This window comes from Ovis canadensis, chromosome 1 (genome assembly GCF_042477335.2).
Source record: "Ovis canadensis isolate MfBH-ARS-UI-01 breed Bighorn chromosome 1, ARS-UI_OviCan_v2, whole genome shotgun sequence".
NCBI lineage: Eukaryota > Metazoa > Chordata > Mammalia > Artiodactyla > Bovidae > Ovis > Ovis canadensis.
Window position 1 is genome coordinate 259,176,202 of NC_091245.1, and position 21,495 is coordinate 259,197,696.

The window sequence follows — 21,495 nt, forward strand, 5'->3', positions numbered from 1 at the left end:
CTGGTACACAGTGAGCAGGACCTCAGTCTGTCCCACCCAGTGTGGTAGCCACTGATCACATGTGGCCATGGAGCACTCCACGTGTGATTCGTTCAGACTGAAATGTGCTCTGGGTGTAAAATACATACCTAATTTTGAAGACTTAGTACAGAAAATATAGAATATCTGGTTAACATTTATTTTGGTATTGATTACATGTTGAAGTGATAATATTTTGGATATATTTGATTATTAATAAAATGCATTGTTAAAATTAATTGTCTCATGTTTATTAATGTATTACTAGCTACTATCAAATTTAAAATTATATACATAGGTCACATTTCTATGAGACAGTATTGATCTAAGTCCTTCCTATAAAAGTAACAATGAAAGCAGAATATAACAGATATCATAATAGAGGTATATGTACCGTGAGAAGAGCTACTCAGCGTGGATCACCAGCAGCATCAGCATCACCTGGGAACTTGCTAGAAATAGAGACTCTTGGATCCCCCTTCCAAACCTACTGAATCAGGAACTCAGGGAACAGGCTAGGCAATGTGTGTGTGTGTGTGTATGTGTTTTAAAAAACCTCCAGGTGATTCTAATCTCACCAAATTTTTAAAGGTACTGCCCAAAGAGGGTGCAGAGGAATCAGTGACCTGTTTATTGGAGGAGGAGACTATGTCGTCCACAGGATAATAATGGAAAAAATGTAGTGTAGTTGCAGAGGCCACAAAGAAAATGGTCCAGGCAGTTAGTAAATTTGAAATAAAAATAGTCAGGTGAGCTACAGCAATGCTCCATCCTGCTCTGCCTGGCTCCTTCAGATGCTGCATTTTCTGCAAGTGATGCCCTCCGGCTCTGGCTAGGTTTCTCGGTCTCTGTACCTTTTTAAGCTAAAGTGAGCCAAGAACAAATGGAATTTGAGCTGTCTGCTAGCAGTGAACTTAATTTGCATTTGTAAAGCACAACCTCAGAAAGGTGTGGTTATTATTCCGTGGTTTGTGGATGTGGTGCCAACTGGGCAGCTCAGGTCCTGAAACAGACTGCAAGAGAGAAGCAGTAACTCCTGAGCCAGCCCGTGACAAGGGGGTCAGCTTGTAAATACAGTCCTTTCTGAAAGCACTGTGAGCCAGTGGAGGATTACAGGGTGGTGGTGGGGAGGGATGCAGGGATCCTCCTCCATTAGGAAAAGACTCTACACTTGACTCCATGATTTTGCCCTTTGGATTTATGGTCTTTATTTTCTCCTGTGCTCTTACCAAATGGATGCCTTTCAATTGGTAAAGTCCAAATTCTGCCATTAGTCTTCAGTGGGGCTGTGCAGAGGGATGCCAGTCCACAGAAGGCCATGTATGTGGTGTGGGTAGAGACCACTGTGAATGTGCCAAACTCATGCCACATTTCTTTCTAGGGAAGTGGTATGAGAGAGCTGGGAAGAAGGGGCTCCGTGGGGCAATGTCACAGTGGAGGAGGCTGCAGGTACATAACCAACACATCTTTATATGGAAGCCTGTCTCTGCTCTCCCATCATTTGATTTACAGGGTGTGTATGCATGCGCATATATTTACATTTCTCTTGGGTAAATACCTAGGAGAAGAACTGCCGAGACATACAGTAAGTATATATTTAATTTTGTTAAAAACTGCCAAACTGTTTTCCAAAGTGGTTTATCATTTTACATTTTTGTTTTAAAATGTAATTATGTTGATGGACAGACTGTTTAGATAATGAAGTACATTGGCATGATCCCAAAGTCAAAATGCAAGTAATCAGTACAGTGAAAAGCCTATCTCCCAGCTTCAACACACCTCAAAGTGAGTGGTACTTCAAGAGATGACTGAAACATCTACAAGCAAACACTTAACCACAGTTTCCTTCTTCATGCTTTACACTGATGGGTGTGTAATGGATACACCTTGCTTTTCTCACTTAATATTAATAATATATCTTGGATACTGAATGAGAACCATCTTCCATAGTGTCTTTTGAGGAACTCTATACATATGCAGAGTACATCATGAGAAACACTGGGCTGGAAGAAGCATAAGCTGGAATTAAGATTGCCAGGAAAAATATCAATAACCTCAGATGACACCACCCTTATGGCAGAAAGTGAAGTTGCTCTGCAGGACATGAAATCTTCCCAGACCAGGGATTGAACTTATGTCTCCTGCGTTTTCAGGTAAATTCTTAATCACTGGATCACCAGGGAAGTACCTCAGTTAAATTTTTAAAGTGTTTCTTCAAGGCCTCCTGTCTGTGCTGCTTTCTTCACACATGTCCTGTGCCCTCCCCCACTTCAACTAATCTGCCACTTCAAGGCTTAGAAGATGGGTGAGAAGGGAGGAGAATAGTGGACAAAAGGAAAGAAAAAAATGACAGGGTTGTGGGGGGTGAGGGGCACAATGGAGAGATAAGGGAAAGGTAAGGAGGGGAACTGTAGAGAAGGCATCCACAGAAAACAAATTGTCAGATAAGGGACAAATGAACAGCTGCCCAACCTTAAACTCCATCCCTTCCCATTTCTCCCCTCTCCTGCCCACTCCCCTCGAAGCCAAAATGTCCACTGGGAGCACTGGGAAAAGGGCATCCATGCCTCACATTCTCATGATCTACTCATTAGATATGTGTCCAGTGACTGAAGAGAGGCTTCTGAATTCTGGGCTCCAGCAGCTCCATCTGTAAGACCATAGAATCCCTAAGACTCCTTTACAGATTCCTCATTCTAGGATTCCATGAAATCTTTGTTGTCCACACTCAAACCATGTGAGGTTGCATCAGCTCGTGGCCAGATTCTGGGAGTGAATTTTATACATTACCCTGTGCTAACTGTGCTATCTATCCAGGCAATAGATAGAATATTTACCTAAGGAAATTCAAGCTCTTCTGTTTTAAGCACATTTCATCAAACATAAGAGACAACACACTATTGTTTTATGTCCCAGTAAGAAAGAAAACACACTGCCAATTACACTATAACACAACGCTTTCTGACATTTACAATTTTTATTCTATGCTACTGAGGGAGTGCCTTTAGACTTATCCAGACACTTCAATCCTGCATCCCTTCACTTACATCATGTGGTACACAATTGCCAACTCTTTTGCAAATATTTCAGCAACAAAACACAACCCAGTTTCAACTGTTTTGTAAGGGTCTTCTTTCCTTTAGTCCCATTTAGAACTTGATCGTTGCTCTGGTATATGGAATGGAGACCATTCTTAAATGATGAACATTTGTTTCACAAATAACAAATTTCTGCTCTGCTGCTCTGGTTCTATGCCTTCTGCACACAACACAACTTTTGGAGGTTGAGCCACAGTAATCTTTTTGAAGAATTTAAGATAGCAGTTAAAGATGCTCAGTACTAGTGATGCATATGAGTCAAATAGAGATGATGAGGTAAATAACTACAGCTGACACTCACCACTTGGGCTGTGATCACCGTCTGACTGACAGGAGAGAAAGGTGTGTGCTTAAACAAAGTCCTACTTTCCTACTGTAGGAGGTAAAGAAAAAACAAAGTGCCTTGAAGCAGCATGTTGTAGCATCTTTCTTCTTTGCAACCATTTCCCAATGCTATGCAGCGATATTCGGATACTTCAGCTGAATATCTGTGCCATGAAAGTCACCTGGATCAAAATAGGTCTAACCATGGAATTCTTGATATGACCCACAAAAAGTGTATCTTCACACTTGCCCTCCCTCCCATGAGCTAAAAAAAAAAACAAAAAACAAAAAAAAACTTTGGTTTACTTAATGAATTATGCATTAGAGTGTGAAATGCTGATCGTTTTAAAGGGAGAAAATCAGAATTAAACTAGTTTTTTTTTCCCCAAGCATGTGCTTAGCACATATGCCAAAGAAATGTGTAAAGGAAAAAGCCAAATTAGAAATTTATATCTGTGTAAAAAATGGTTATATGACATTTAAAGTAAGATCTGACAACTATAGCTACGGTTAAGAAGGCTGCTTGGCTCTTTTAAGCCCCTCTCTGAGCTGGGCCTGCCAGGCTCTGTTTGGCGAGTGGGGGTGCAGGGATCTTGGGAGATGTCATTACATGTTGGCATGGCAAGGAAAGCACACACCTTTTTCTCTTGGGGATGGATTTTGTGTCTCTGTCTTGTCCGAGGTTCAGACTCTGGTCTCTCTAACCTTGATCCCCTATTCTCTCCACCTTATGCTGTTTCACAAAAGTGCTGCTAGGATCCACTAAAAAAAACCCTAATATTTCTATTCTGTACAACTCATTGTAGTAAACAAGTGTCCTGGCCATGCTCCCCTGAAGATGCGGCTGAGTGACATGGTGTTCTGGGTACCAGCTCACTCTCTGTGCCCCTTTAGCTTGGTAGGAGTCTCTCAGATGCTGACCAGGTTTGTTGGGTGCCTCCATGTCAGTCAGCCTCCAGATGAGGGTCCACAGCTCAGACCCTCACTCAAGCACACACCTGACTGGTGCCTGCCAGCCTCCCGCCACAGACGTGGAGGTCCAAAATGAGGAAACTGTTTCTGACATATGCCTTTCATGCTTTCAGAAAGGATTTAAGGTGGTTTACAATGGGATGGGCACAGACATAAGCTTTGTAATATAAAAATTGAGATCAACACTTTATAGAAGACTAAAATGAGCTGAAACAGAGGGTGGAAACAAAGACAACAGGGAGAAGCAAGAGTCGCCTGTGAAATCCCCAGCTGCTCACCCTGCCTCCTGCGGTCTCATTGCTAAGCTACCTTAAAGGACACAAGCACACTGGCGTCTCTCCAGAATGTTGAGGAGCCAAATCTGGCAGAAATCACGTGCCTGCCTGATGCTTGTGAAGGAAAGTTTGGAAAGGGGGCTGTATGGTTAAAATGGAGAGTAGGCAGGACACAATACTATTCTTTTTTTCTGGCAGGGGGAACCAGAACATAGCAATTGGGTAGCAGTGAGGTTCTTGGCTCTTAAACTGCCTCCATGCATGTGAGAGGTGATTATTTCTTCCCACCACACCAGCTTTCTCCCAGTTCACATCTCACATCTAGTACTTCTCTGTCAATCTAGGAGCAGGGGGGCAGTAGAGTTGGGGTGACCTCACATGCACACTCTGAGTTAAAGTCTTTATTTACTGTCAGAGATGAGGAGACTGCACAGGGCAGAAGCAGATCAGCAGTCCTTGGCAAAGGAGTCCTGGCTTCCGGTTCCCTGATGGATAGGATCCTTAGGATGTTTGAGGTTACACAGGTTCTTGCTATGTCACTGCCCTGGTAGGCTTGGGTCTTGCATCTTCATTTTGAAAGAACTAAGACTAACAATGTATGTGGCTCCATTTAAGGAATTGTTACAAAAACAGACTCTTCTAACTCTTGAGCCAAAATCAGCATCAGATTGCTTCCCATAACTTTAATTTCACAAAGGTGGGTGGTAAAGGCAGAATTATCAGCACCCTCATACCCCTTGAACAACATCTTTGCCTCCAACCTCTGGTATTTTAGAAAGAGGTTCTCCCCATCCCTACCCCAGCATGACATTCTGCTGCTCAAAAATCTAGTTGGCTTCCTTCAGATTAAGGAGGAATTTCAAGATCAAGTCACATAGGTGGTAAGTGGCAGGACTGAAACTTGAACTTGGGTTTTCTAACTCTGTTCAGAGTGATGACTTCCCACCACATGAGAATGCATGGCAACACCTAAGATTCCTAAGCTTACTGCTGCTGTGTCCTGTTTATGTTTAGTTACCATTTCTCTTAGGTCAATATGAATATCAAGTTGTAAATAAAATGCTCAAAATAGTCATCAGATCATCCATGATGAAATCTCTTTAAAGCATGAGGAGGAGGTAACACTAGCTTTTAAGATGACACCAACTCTGCATTCTAGGATATTTTGGGGGTGCATCAGATAAGTGGTTCTCACTGGAACCAGTGGGATTTTAAGACACTCCCTGGATGAATCTAATGTGAAGCCAAGACTGAGAATCAGTGATGTAATAAAAGCTGCACACTAAATCTCCTGCCCCTGGTCTCCGTAGCCCATCTTGCTCAATGGAACCTGAGAGGAACTGAGGGGACAGAAACAATGAGGCCTTTGGAATCAGGGAGATCCTCATCCACATCCAGGTGTCTTAGGAAAGTGCTTTCAGTTGTGTAATCTTGGGCAATTGATCACTCTAAGCCTCATTTCCTCCATATGTAAAATACAGACTTAAGGTTTGGTGAGGCTTCTTCGTAAAAACACCAAATGAAGGCTAACACTGGTGCTGTGGGAGGGCCTGGAGGCCCCGGGAGCCCTGGAATAGGAGGCTGGGGTAGCATCCGTGGAGACTTTGGCAGTGGTGTCCAGGGCCAGGGCTGCGGCCAGGGTCAGGGCTGGGGTAAACACCATGGAGCTCTTGGAGGTAAGGCCAAGGACAAGGTGTGGCTCCCCGATACCAAGCTGGGCCCTCTGGTCAAGGACATGAAGATCAAGTTCCTGGAGGAGATCTACCTCTTCTCTTTGCCCATCAAGGAATCTGAGATCATTGTCTTTTTCCTGGGGACATCCCTCAAGGATGAGGTTTTGAAGACTTTGCCCGTGCAAAAGCAGGTCTGTGCTGGCTAGTGGACCAGGTTCAAGGCATTTGCTGCCACTGGGGATCACAACAGACATGTCAGTTTGGGTGTCAAGTGCTTTAAGAAGGTAGCCACTGCCCTCCTGGTCATAGGGGCCATCACCCTGGCCAAGCTCTCCATTGTCCCATGTGATGAGGCTACTGGGGAAACAAGATCAGCAAGGCCAACACTGTCTCTTGCAAAGTGACTGGCTGCTGTGGCTCAGTGCTGATGTACCTCATCCCTGCCCTCAGGGGCACTGGCATCGTCTTAGCCCCTGCGCCCAAGTAGCTCCTGATGATGGCTGGCACTGATGACTGTTACACCTTTGCCAGGGGCTGTACAGCCACCCTCAACTCTGCCGAGGCCACTTTTGATGCCATTTCCAACTGATCTCTGGAAAGAGATGGTGTTCCCCAAGTCTCCGTATCAGGAATTCACTGACCATCTTGTAAGGACCCACACCAGTCTCCATGCAAGGACCCAGGCTCCAGCGGTAGCTACCACGTAATTTTATATGAGAAAAAAAAAGCGAATGAAACTGGTAAAAAAAAAAAAAAAGAAGGTTTGGTGAGATAATATATGAGAGGGCTTCTCACAGTGTCTGGTACAGTCACTATGGCTGCTATTATCATAATATTAACTCAGAAGATTTCTTTTTCCTTCCTAAAGTGTCATAGTCTCTAACCATTGATCAGCCTTCCAAAGGGTTCAGAATAAAGCAGCAAGTGGGAACACGGGATGTCCAGAAAGAACCCACATGCTGGATGTTCAGCAGCTTCTATGGCCTTGACTTTCTGTAACAGGCATGCAAAAGTGGGGTGAGGTCTCAGGGAAGGGCAAGTTTCTGGGGGAGGTAGGAGCCAGTGGGAGAATATCCCCTGGAGACTATGTTTTCTTACAAGCATGTTGAGTTTGAAATAGGCAGGACCCTCCAGGTGACTCAAAATCAGCCCCTCCCCACCACACACAAATGTGAAGTAATGCTGTAAACCAAGGCTGATGTGCAAGCTATTTGTCAGGGATTTGAGAAAAGTAGCGCTGGAAGGAAACATTGTCCTCCAGATGCTCAGCATGTGAGGCAAGAGAGGTCCCTCCTGGACCACGGTGATGCTGGCGGCTTTTCTTACTGCTGTCCCTTTCCACCTACACCCCCTACCTTGATAAAACCTACTGTCATAGATGCTCTACATCTTTTTATCTGATTTGGGAAATATCACAAAAAGAGAGTCCTTTTCAATCTCATTTTTGGACTATTTGATATTTCCTTCCATTTGTCTTTTACATTTAACCATGTAGAGAATGTTGCATGTCACTCAGCTCTCCTCTTCAAGACTGAGGCTGTCTTCCCCCAGAAAGGAGTGTTGGTTGCTCACAGCAGAATCCCTCCCCTGAATTTCCCTGGCCAAAGGAAGGCACAAAAAGCTATATGATTCCATTTGTATACAATAATACACATTTCATTTTATTTTTTAAGCTGAAGTATTTGATTGGTGATGGACAGGGAGGCCAGGCGTGCTGCAAATCATGGGGTCGCAAAGAGTCGGACACGACTGAGCGACTGAACTGAACTGAACTGATAGTTAATTTACAGTGTAACCACTGGTTTGTTTCCTGTGAACCTGTTTGTTTTGCATATACATTAATTTGTATTATTCTTTAGATTCCACATGTAAGTGATATCATATAGTATTTGTCTTTCTTTGTCTGACTTATTTCACTAAGCATAATATTCTCTAGGCTGACCCACTTTGCTGAAAATGGCAGAACTCCATTTTTTAATGACTGAGTAATGTTCCATTACGTGTGTTTATGTATGTGTGTGTATATATCTCTGTCTCTCATATCTTTCTTATCCATTCATCTGTTGATGGACCTTTGGGTTGCTTCTCTATCTTGTCTATTGTAAATAACACTGCTATGAACATTGGGGTGCATGTATCTTTTCAAATGAATGTTTTTGTTTTCTTTGGATATATACCCAGGAGTGGAATTGTTGGGCCATATGGCAGTTTTATTTATAGTGTTTTGAAGACCTTCCATACACTTTTCCACTGTGGCTGTACCAATTTACATTTCTATGTACATTACAATGTACATTTACATTACAGCATACAAAGATTCTCTTTTTTTCACATCCTCTCCTTGTTTGTAATCTGTAGACTTTTTGATAATAGACATTCTCATAGGCGTGAGGTGCTATCTTGTTGTTTTGATTTACTTTTCTTAACAATTAGCAATGCTGAGCATCTTTTCACGGATCTGTAGCCATCTGTTGGAGAAGGCACTGGCACCCCACTCCAGTACTCTTGCCTGGAAAATCCCATTGGCGGAGGAGCCTGGTAGGCTGTGGTCCATGGGGTCGCTAAGAGTCAGACATGACTGAGTGACTTCACTTTCACTTTTCAGTTTCATGCATTGGAAAAGGAAATGGCAACCCACTCCAGTGTTCTTGCCTGGAGAATCCCAGGGATGGGGGAGCCTGGTGGGCTGCCTTCTATGGGGTCACACAGAGTCAGATACGACTGAAGTGACTTAGCAGCAGCAGCAGCAGCAGTAGCCATCTGTACGTCTTATTCAAAAAAATGTCTATTCTGTCCATTTTTTGACTGGGTTTTTTTCTTTTGATATTGAGTAGTAATGACTCTTTACATATTTTGGATATTAATTCCTTGTTGGCCATATCATTTTTTCCCATTCTGTACATTGTCTTTGTTTTGCTGACAGTTTCCTTTGCTGTGCAAACATTCTTAAGTTTAATTAGGCTCCGTTTGTTTATTTTTGCTTTTATTTCTTTTGCCTTAAGACAGTCAAAATTACTGCTATGATTTATGTCAATGAGTATTCTGCCTATGTTCTCTCATAGGAAGGAGTTTAATGGTTTCAGGTCTCACAGTGAGGTCTTTAATCAATTTTGAGTTAATTTTTTAATATAAATTTATTTAATTGGAGGTTAATTACTTTACAGTATTGTATTGGTTTTGTCATACATTAACATGAATCCACCACAGGTATACACGTGTTCCCCATCCTGAACCCCCCTCCCTCCTCCCTCCCCATACCATCCCTCTGGGTCTTCCCAGTGCACCAGCCCCAAGCATCCAGTATCATGCATCGACCCTGGACTGGTGATTCGTTTCATATATGATATTATACATGTTTCAATGCCATTCTCCCAAATCATCCCACCCTCACCCTCTCCCACAGAGTCCAAAATACTGTTCTATACATCTGTGTCTCTTTTGCTGTCTCACATACAGGGTTATCGTTACCATCTTTATTTTTGTATATGGTATGAAAGTGTAAGAAAGTGAAGTCGCTCAGTCGTGTCCGACTCTTTGCGACCCCATGGACTATAGCCTATCAGGCTCCTCTGTCCATGGGATTTTTCAGGCAACAGTACTAGAGTGGATTTTCCAACCCAGGGATGGAAGGTCTCCCACATTGTAGACAGATGCTTTACCGTCTGAGCCACCAGGTTCTAATCTCATTGCTTTACATTTAACTGTCCAGTTTTCCCAGTACTACTTGTTGAAAAGACTGTCTTTTCTTCATTGTATATTCTTGCCTCCACTGTTGTAGATTAATTGACCATATGTGTGTGGGGTTATTTCTGGGCTCTCTATTCCATTCCATTGGTCTATGTATTTGTGCCAGTACTATGCTATTTTGATTACTGTAGCCTTGTAGTATAGTCTGAGGTCTGGGTGGGTGGTATCTCCTTTTTTTTTTTTTTTTCTTCTTCTTACTTGAGACTGCTTTGTCAGTTTGGGGTCTTTTGTTGTTCCACATGAATTTTAGGATTATTTTCTAGTTCTGTGAAAAATGTCATGCGTATTTTGGTAGGGATTGCATTGAACCTCTAGATTGTCTTGGGTAGTATGGTCATTTTAACAATATTAATTCTTCCAATCCAAGAGTATGGGGTATCTTTCCATTTCTTTGTATCATCTTCAGTTTCCTTCAACAATGTTTTATAGGTTTCAGAGTACAGGTCTTTCACCTCCTTGGTTAAGTTTATTCCTAGGTATTTTATTCCTGTTGATGTGATTTTAAACAGGATTTTTTTTTTTAATCCCCTACTGACAGTTCATTATTAGTGTAGAGAAATGTAATGGATTTTTCTAATCTTGTACCCTGCTTTCTTGATGAATTCACTTATTCTAATAATTTTTGTGTGGAGACTTTAGGGTTTTCTATATAGAGTACCATGTCACCTGTAAACAATGACAGTTTTACTTCTTCCCTTCCATTTGGATGACTTTCATTTCTGTTTCTTGTATAACTACTGTGGCTAGGACTTCCAATATTATGTTAAATATAGGCAGCAAGAGTAGAGATCCTTATCTTGTTCTTGGATAAACCTAAGTAAAAGTAAAAGCTGTCAGCTTTTAACCATTGAGTATGATGCTGGCTGTGGGTTTGTCATAAATGGCCTTTATTATGTTAAGATGTGTTCCCTCTATACCCACTTTGATAAGGGTTTTTTTTTAAAATCATGAATGGATGTTGAATTTTGTGAAATGCTTTTTCTGTGACTATTGAGATGATCATGTAATTTTTAATCCTTCCTTTTATTAATGTAGTATATCACATTGATTGATTTTCAAATGTTGAGACATCCTTGTGCCCCTGGAATAAATCCTACTTGGATCATGGTATATGATCCTTTTAATGTATTGCTGGATTTAGTTTGCTAATATTTTGTTGAGAATTTTTGCATTTATATTCATCATAGACAGTGGCCTACAATTGTATTTTCCTTGTAGTGTCTGTCTGGTTTTGGTATCAGGGAAATGGTGGCTTCATAGAATGAATTTGGAAGTGTCCTGTCTTCTCCAATATTTTAAAATAGTTTGAGCAAGATAGGTATTAGTTCTTCTTTACAAGTTTGGTAAGATTCCCCTATGAAGTCACCTGATCCTGAACTTTTGTTTTCTGGAACCTTTAAAAAAAATAACAAATTCAATTTCACTACTTGTGATTAGTCTGTTCAAATTATCTATTTCTTCTTGATTACATCTTGGCAGGCTGTATGTTTCTAAAAATCCGTCCATTTCTTCTAGGTTGTGCAATTTGTTGGCATACAACTGTTCATTTTTTTTATGATTTTTTTTGTATCTCTGTGGCATACATTAATATTTCTCCTCTTTCATTTCTTATTTTAGCCCTCTCTCTTTTCTCTTTGGTGAGCCTGGCTAAAAGTTTACCAGTTTCAAATTTTTATTAAAACAAAACAAAACAAAACTCAGTTCTTGGTTTCCTTGATCTTTTATATATATTTTTATTTGTATTTTATTTATTTCCTCTCTGATCTTTATTTATTTATTTATTTGGCCAATTCTGAGCTTTGTTCATTTTCCTAATTCTTTTTTTAAATATAAATTTATTTATTTTAATTGGAGGTTAATTACTTCATTTTCCTAATTCTTTTAGGTGGTAGACTAGGTTGTTTGAGACTTCTCTTATTTCTTAAGGAAGGCCTGTATTGCTATAAACTTCTCTCTTGGGACTCTTTTGCTGCATCCCATTGATTTTGAAGTGTTGTGTTTCCATTTTCACTTGCCTTAAACGGTTTTCTAATTCCCCCTTTGATTTCTTCATCAACCCACTGGTTTTTCAAGCAGTATATTGTTTAGTTATCATATGTGTCATTTTCCCATTTTTCTTTCTGTAGTTGATTTCTAGTTTCATACCACTGTAGTTGGAATAAATGCTTGATATAATTTCTATTCTTTTAAATTTGTTGAAACTTGTTTTGTGGCCTAGCTTGTAATCTCTTCTGGAGGACATTCCATGTATACTTGAAAATAATGTGTATTCTGCTATTTTTGGATGGAATATCCAATATCTGGTCTATTCTGTCTTAGAGTCCTGGTCAGTTACGTTATTTAAGGTCATTAGTGCCTCACTGATTTTATTAAAGTCCCTTACTATTATAGGGCTTCCCTGGTGGCTCAGAGGTTAAAGCATCTGCCTGCAATGTGGGAGACCTGGGTTCGATCCCTGGGTTGGGAAGATCCCCTGGAGAAGGAAATGGCAACCCACTCCAGTATTCTTGCCTGGTGAATCCCATGGATGGAGGAGCCTGGTGGGCTACAGTCCACGGGGTCGCAAAGAGTCAGACACAACTGAGCGACTTCACTTCACTTTTACTATTATAATATCATTGCTCATTTCTCCCATTATGTATGTTAGTATTTGCTTTATATATTTAGGTGCTTCTGTTTGGGGTGCATATATGTTAGTGAGTGTAACATCTTCTTGTGTTGATCCCATTATCATTATATAGTGTCCTTCTTTGTGTTTATTATAGCCTTTATTTAAAGTCTACTTTGTCTGACATGAGTTTTGCTACCCTCATTTTCTTGTCATTTCTATTTGCATGGGGTACTCTTTCCTGTCCTCTTATTTTCAATCTGTGTGTGTGTTTAGCCCTGAAGTACGTCTCTTGTAGGGAGCATATTGAAAGGTCCTTTTTAAAAAACCAATCAGCCAACACTCATACTTTAAATGTGTGGTATACATCTATAAATCACTACTCTAACCAAGATATAGAAACTCTCTATACCCTAAGAAACTTGATACTCCTTTTTAGCCAATAATCCGGACTCAGAGCAACAATTTGTTCCAATTTCTACTACAGATTAGTTTTGTCTGTTTTTGAACCTCATATAAATAAAATAATTAGATATTAATTTTGTGTATGTTGACTTTATAACCATTAGTTAGTTCAGTGGCTCAGTCATGCCTGACTCTTTGCGACCCCATGAATTACAGCACTCCAGGCCTCCCCGTCCATCACCAACTCCCGGAGTCCACCGAAACCCATGTCCATCGAGTCAGTGATGCCATCCAACCATCTCATCCTCTGTCGTCCCCTTCTCCTCCTGCCCTCAATCTTTCCCAGCATCAGGGTCTTTTCCAATGAGTCAGCTCTTCGCATGAGGTGGCCAAAGTATTGGAGTTTCAGCTTCAATATCAGTCCTTCCAGTGAACACCCAGGGCTGATCTCCTTTAGAACGGACTGGTTAGAGTCCTTGCAGTCCAAGGGACTCTCAAGAGTCTTCTCCAACAACATAGTTCAAAAGCATCAATTCTCCAGCACTCAACTTTATTTATAGTCCAACTGACATCCATACATTACTACTGGAAAAACCATAGCCTTGACTAGGCGGACCTTAGTTGGCAAAGTAATGTCTCTGCTTTTTAATATGCTGTCTAGGTTGGTCATAACTTTCCTTCCAAGGAGTAAGCATCTTTTAATTTCATGGCTGCAATCACCACCTGCAGTGATTTTGGAGCCCAGAAAAATAAAGTTAGCCACTGTTTCCACTGTTTCCCCATCTATTTGCCATGAAGTGATGGGACCGGATGCCATGATCTTTGTTTTCTGAATGTTGAGCTTTAAGCCAACTTTTTCACTCTCCTCTTTCACTTTCATCAAGAGGCTCTTTAGTTCTTCTTCACTTTCTGCCATAAGGGTAGTGTCATCTGCATATCTGAGGTTATTGATATTTCTCCTGGCAATCTTAATTCCAGCTTGTGGTTCTTCCAGCCCAGAGTTTCTCATGATGTACTCTGCATATAAGTTAAGTAAGCAGGGTGACAGTATACCTCCTTGACGTACCTCTTTTCCTGTTTGGAACCAGTCTGTTGTTCCAGGTTCAGTTCTAACTGTCGCTTCCTGACCTGCATACAGGTTTCTCAAGAGGCAGGTCAGGTGGTCTGGTTTGCCCATCTCTTTCAGAATTTTCCACAGTTTATTGTGATCCACACAGTCAAAGGGTTTGGCATAGTCAATAAAGCAGAAATAGATGTTTTTTTGGAATTCTCTTGCTTTTTTGATGATCCAGCAGATGTTGGCAATTTGTTCTGACAGAATGTGGTCCACTGGAGAAGGGAATGGCAAACCATTTCAGTATTCTTGCCCTGAAAACCCCATGAACAGTATGAAAAGGCAAAAAGATAGGGACACTGAAAGCTGAACTTCCCAGGTTGGTAGGTGCCCAATATGCTACTAGAGATTAGTGGAGAAATAACTTCAGAAAGAATGAAGAGATGGAGCCAAAGCGAAAACAACACCCAGTTGTGGATGGGACTGGTGACAGAAGCAAGGTTCAGTGCTGTAAAGAGCCATATTGCATAGGAACCTGGAATGTTAGCTCCATGAATCAAGGCAAATTGGAAGTGGTCAAACAGGAGATGGCAAGAGTGAACATTGACATTCTAGGAATCAGCAAACTAAGATGGACTGGAATGGGTGAATTTAACTCAGATGACCATTATGTCTACTACTGTGGACAGGAATCCTTTAGAAGAGATGAAGTAGTCATCAGTCAACAAGAGTCCAAAAGGCAGTACTTGGATGCAATCTCAAAAACGACAGAATGACCTCTGTTCATTTCCAAGGCAAACCATTCACTATCACGGTAATCCAAGCCTATGCCCCAACCAGGAACACTGAAGAAGCTGAAGTTGAACAGTTCTATAAAGACTTACAAGACCTTCTAGAACTAACACCCAAAGAAGATGGTCTTTTCATTACAGGGGACTGGAATGCAATAGTAGGAAATCTTTGACAAAGGAGGCAAGAATATACAATGGAGAAAAGACAGTCTCTTCAATAAGGTGTGTTGGGAAAACTGGACAGCTACCTGTGAAAGACTGGAACTAGAACATTCTCTAAAACCAAAACCAAACTTAAAATGAATTCAAGACCTAAATATAAGACCAGATACTTTAAAACTCCTAGAGGAAAACACAGGCAGAACTCTTAGACATAAATCACAACAGTATCATTTTTGAATCCATCTCCTAGAGTCATGAAAGAAGAAAACAACAACAAAAGAACAAATTGGACCTAGTTAAACTTAAAAGCTTTTGTGCAGTGAAGGAAAGAAACCATCAGCAAAACAGAAGAATAACCTACAGAATGAGATAAAATATTTGCAGATAATGTGACTGATAAGGGATTAGTTTCCAAAATAAACAAAGAGCCCAATATAAAAAAAAAAAAGAACAACCCAAACAGCAGGCTTATGAAAATATATAAACATCATATTTATTAGAGAAATGCAAATCAAAAGTGCAATTATTAAAGAAATGCATATTATTAGAGAAATGCAAATCAAAACAACCTAGATGTCCATCAGCAGATGAATGGATAAGAAAGCTGTGGTACATATACACAATGGAGTATTACTCAGCCGTTAAAAAGAATTCATTTGAATCAGTTCTGATGAGATGGATGAAACTGGAGCCGATTATACAGAGTGAAGTAAGCCAGAAAGAAAAACACCAATACAGTATACTAACACATATATATGGAATTTAGGAAGATGGCAATGACGACCCTGTATGCAAGACAGGAAAAAAGACACAGATGTGTATAACGGACTTTTGGACTCAGAGGGAGAGGGAGAGGGTGGGATGATTTGGGAGAATGGGAATTCTAACATGTATACTATCATGTAAGAATTGAATCGCCAGTCCATGTCTGACGTAGGGTGCAGCATGCTTGGGGCTGGTGCATGGGGATGACCCAGAGAGATGTTGTGGGGAGGGAGGTGGGAGGGGGGGTCATGTTTGGGAACGCATGTAAGAATTAAAGATTTTAAAATTTTTTTAAAAAATAAACAACAACAACAACAACAACAACAGCAACAAAAACTATAAAGCATACCGAACATTGATCAGAATGAAAGTGGAAGTGTTAGCCACTCAGAACCTGACTCTTCGCCACCTCATGGACTGTAGCCTGCCAGGCTCTTCTGTCCATGGAATTTTCCAGACAAGAATACTGGAAGTGAAGTTGCTCAGTCGTGTCTGACTCTTTGCGACCCCGTGGACTGTAGCCTACCAGGCTCCTCAATCCACGGAATTCTCTAGGCAGGAATACTGGAGTGGATTGCCAATTCCTTCTCCAGGGGATCTTCCCAACCCAGGGATCGAACCTGGGTCTCCCGTGTTACGGGCAGATGCTTTACTGTCTGAGCCACCAGAAGAATACTGGAGTAGGTAGCTAAGAGATAAGAAAGCCTTCTTCAGCGATCAATGCAAAGGAATAGAGGAAAACAACAGAATGGGAAGACTGGAGATCTCTTTAAGAAAATTAGAGATACCAAGGGAACATTTCATGCAAACATGGGCTCGATAAAGGACAGAAATGGTCTGGACCTAACAGAAGCAGAAGATATTCAGAAGAGGTGGCAAGAATACACAGAAGAACTGTACAAAAAAGATCTTCACGACCAAGATAATCATGATGATGTGATCACTAATCTAGAGCCAGACATCTTGGAATGTGAAGTCAAGTGGGCCTTAGAAAGCATCAGTATGAACAAAGCTAGTGGAGGTGACGGAATTCCAGTTGAGCTGTTTCAAATCCTGAAAGATGATGCTGTGAAAGTGCTGCACTCAAGATGCCAGCAAATTTGGAAAACTCAGCAGTGGCCACAGGACTGGAAAAGGTCAGTTTTCATTCCAATTCCAAAGAAAGGCAATGCAAAAGAATGCTCAAACTACAGCACAATTGCACTCATCTCACATGGTAGTAGAGTAATGCTCAAAATTCTCCAAGCCAGGCTTCAGCAATACGTGAACCGTGAACTCCCTGATGTTCAAGCTGGTTTTAGAAAAGGCAGAGAAACCAGAGATCAAATTGCCAACATCCGCTGGATCATGGAAAAAGCAAGAGAGTTCCAGATAAACATCTATTTCTGCTTTATTGACTATGCCAAAGCCTTTGACTGTGTGGATCACAATAAACTGTGGGAAATTCTGGAAGAGATGGGAATACCAGACCACCTAACCTGCCTCTTGAGAAATCTGTATGCAGGTCAGGAAGCAAGAGTTAGAACTGGACATGGAACAACAGACTGGTTCCAAATAGAGAAAGGAGTACGTCAAGGCTGTATATTGCCACCCTGCTTATTTAACTTATATGCAGAGTACATCATGAGAAACTCTGGGCTGGAAGAACCACAAGCTGGAATTAAGATTGCTGGGAGAAATATCAATAACCTCAGATATGCAGATGATACCACCCTTACGGTAGAAAGTGAAGAAGAACTAAAGAGCCTCTTGATGAAAGTGAAGAGGAGAGTGAAAAAATTGGCTTAAAGCTCAACATCCAGAAAACGAAGATTATGGCATCTGGTCCCATCACTTCATGGGAAATAGATGGGGAAACAGTGGAACAGTGTCAGACTTTATTTTTCTGGGCTCCAAAATCACTGCAGATGGTGACTGCAGCCATGAAATTAAAAGATGCTTACTCCTTGGAAGGAAAGTTATGACCAACTTAGACAGCATATTAAAAAGCAGAGACATTACTTTGCCAACAAAGGTCCATCTAGTCAAGGCTATGGTTTTTCCAGTAGTCATGTATGGATGTGAGAGTTGGACTATAAAGAAAGTTGAGTGCTGAAGAATTGATGCTTTTGAACTATGTTGTTGGAGAAGACTCTTGAGAGTCCTTTGGAGTGCAAGGAGATCCAATCAGCCCATCCTAAAGGAGATCAATCCTGGGTGTTCATTGGAAGGAATGATGCTGAAGCTGAAACTCCAAAACTTTGGCTACCTGATGTGAAGAGCTGACTCATTGGAAAAGACCCTGACACTGGGAGCGGTTGGGGGCAGGAGGAGAAAGGGATTGCAGAGGCTGAGATAGCTGGATGGCATCACCGACTTGCTGGACAGGAGTTTGGGTAAATTCCAGGAGATGGTGATGGACAGGGAGGCCTGGCGTGCTGCGATTCACAGGGTCTCAAAGAGTTGGACACGACTGAGCAACTGAACTGAACTGATTGAATATTATAAGATACTCAATTTCTTGTATAACCTATACTGGAAAATAATCTGAAAAACAATAGGTAGATTGATAGTTATAGATACTGAGTCACTTTGCTATACCCCTAAGTGTGTACACCTGAAACTAATACAACATTTTAAATCATCCATGCTTTAATATAAAGTTGTTTGTTTGAGAGAGGAAAAGACATGAATATGAACTGAGGTTGAATAAATGTATGGAGAAAATTAAGTAGGGTCAGAAGATGAAGGGTGTGATGTGGGACAGTCAGGAAGAGCCTCCATTGAGTGGAGAGGCCCTGAGGGATAATTTTTGGAAGAGCAACATGGAAGTCAGTGCAGCTGAACCAGAGTGGGGGTGGGGCAGGGAATAAATGAAGTCAGAGCAAAGGTCAATGGCATTGTTAATACTTGGGTTTTGCTCTAAGTGAACTGGAAATCCTAGAGAGTTTTGAGCATAGAAATAACAGGTAATAACTATTATATGTTTATCATGTAATGACTATTACATGTTTAACATCATTTTCTCTGAACAGTATTTCTGCCCCCCCTTTTTAAGCCTTCTGGGAAATTCCATTATGTCTCAGTCCACTCCAGACTCTGATTTAATGCCCTTTTTTTCTGAGCCACCCAGGCAGAGTTAGGTCTGAGGACGTCAATCCCAAATCCATTTCCCCTGGGCCAGCAGCCTCATTTCCTCATAGCCCACATTTTATTCTAGTCAGAAATTAGGCACATAGAGAAGTAAGCAGACAGCACCTGCACTCCACATTTTTTCCCATTCTAACCCCACCTTCCCTGCCACAGCCACATGAGAAGATTGTGAGCAGCACAGAGCCCTGTTATATGCACACTCCTGCCATGTGAGCAGGATAACATCCCAAGAGGCAGGCACCTTTTGACTAATGAGGGACGGAGCCAGATTTTCCCCCTCCTGTCCCCTGCAGTGACATAAGATCCTACTTTGCTCCTCCAATGATCCTTAGTGAGACTGCATCCCAACTGTCCACAGTGGTGATCAGCTCAGTAACATATGTTCTTTCTCCCTTCCACTTTTTCACTCTTTCCAGTCGCCTACACAAGTTCCCTGAAACCACTCTCCAAAATTTAAGCCATATGTCAGCTTACTTTGGGGAGAAAAAAACAGGGTTAAAACATCCCTCTCCTTTCACCTTACTCGTCTCCTGCTTCTTTCAAAAAATTTCATGTCAGCTTCAGCCTCAAGGAACAGAAGACGAACACCAATAACCCCTTCTCTAGCAGGACCATACCCCACCCACTCCAGCTGGACAGACCCAGCCACTGTCCTGGCTGATCTCAGGCACACAACTTTTCTCTGGCTACGTTCCTACATTCATAATAATTTTTTCCTTTCAACCATTTTTTCAAAGATCAGTTCAAATCTCAGTGATTTTCCTAACAGCTTGCTTCTCTAAATGGCCAAAGTGGAAGTTGTTCTGTTTGTGAGATCTCATCTGCTGCCTTATAATAACTATTTCTGTGTGCTAAGTGTCCTTTCAACTTGATTATGGGATCCTTCAAGGAAGAAACACCATGTTACATTTCAATCATGGAATTATAAGACTTCATGGTTGGGAAGAATCTCAAAACTCATTCATACAGGACCAGGATTACGATGCCATATCTGATTCTAACTTCATGACTTTCAGAGACTCACTTCATTTCTTTGGACCTGCAGAATGAGGATGAGCTCCAAGCCACTTCAAAAGTCAACCATTTCATGATTTCGTGAAAAGACAAATAGTTATTTCAACAAAGAAGGAACCAACAAACAGCCCAAAGAGAGGAAATGACTTGCTCAGGTTCACAGACTCAATGGCCAAAATATAATTAGAAGTTCAATTTCTTGATCTCTAGCCTGCTGGGAGCTATTTTGGAAAGCCCTTTGACTCTCCTACAACACCACTATGAACCTCAAGAACATGCTCAATGAAAACATACAGATTGACTTACTAAGAAACTAAACTCTCCAGAAAGATGCAACTGACCACAATCCTTGAATATTCTTAAACACTATTACTTATCACAGAATTGTACATTACTTCTCCATTTCAATTTCTAGGCACTGATTCCTTTTATGCCATGCCAAAGGTTAGCTTTCATTTTTCTCTGTTAATAAAGTCTTATTCTTAACTTTGGAACTGTCTGACAAGCTCTGCTGTCCCTGACATGTTTTTGATTTTCCACTTGCTCTTATCTTTTTCACAAAGACAAGTTATAGCAGAGGCATATTAATCTCTTTAGACTTCTGTTTCCTTACCTGTAACCAAAAGTTGTGGAAATGAATGTTCTCTAAAGGTTTTTCTGACTTTAAGATTATTTGAGAAGATCTGACTTATCTCAGTCTATAGCAGAAGGAAGTAAAATGTGGAAACTGTGACCAAGATCTCTTGTAATAATTAAACAAATAGTTAAAACTGCTAATTTCTGTTTTGTCCTTCAATTCAGTTCAGTTCAGTTGCTCTGTCGTGTCCGACTTTTTGCGACCCCATGAATCGCAGCACGCCAGGCCTCCCTGTCCATCACCAACTCCTGGAGTTCACTCAAACTCACATCCATCGAGTTGGTGATGCCATCCAGCCATCTCATCTCTGTCGTCCCCTTCTCCTCCTGTCTCCAATCCCTCCCAGCATCAGAGTCTTTTCCAATGAGTCAACTCTTCGCATGAGGTGGCCAAAGTACTGGAGTTTCAGCTTCAGCATTTTGTCCTTAAGCAGTTATATTTTTAAGTGACATTTTAAGCATAATTGATACACAGTGTCCTTGGCACAAGGACTAATTAGAAAACTCAGTAAAATAATGAAGAAAATTTGTCATTTTTTGCTAATAGTTCTTTGGAAGATCATTTAAATGAGTGCAATTGTTTAGAAACAGAAATGTATGAGGCCCATTCAGCTTGATAAATTCCTGTTTTGAGTGGAATTGGTGGAAAGGTGAGAGAGAGATTCGATTTTTTTTGTGTTTGGCATGGATAATTAGAGATAATTATTGAAGGACAATAAAAGTTTGTATACTTTAAAAACAAAGAAACAAGTCAGCAGCCATCAAAAAAATAGAATAGAAATCATAAAAGAAACTGAGAAAAATAAGACCTAAATTTATAT

At 41.0% G+C, this 21,495-nt stretch overlaps 1 protein-coding gene and 1 pseudogene across 4 annotated transcripts in view; one reads left to right on the plus strand and one right to left on the minus strand.

Annotated features, from left to right (window-relative positions):
• Positions 1-21,495, minus strand: part of TMEM108 (transmembrane protein 108) — a 420,950-nt gene that overhangs the window by 40,407 nt on the left and 359,048 nt on the right. The gene's annotated exons all lie outside the window — the stretch shown is intronic.
• Positions 6,207-7,067, plus strand: LOC138416966 (small ribosomal subunit protein uS5 pseudogene; annotated as a pseudogene).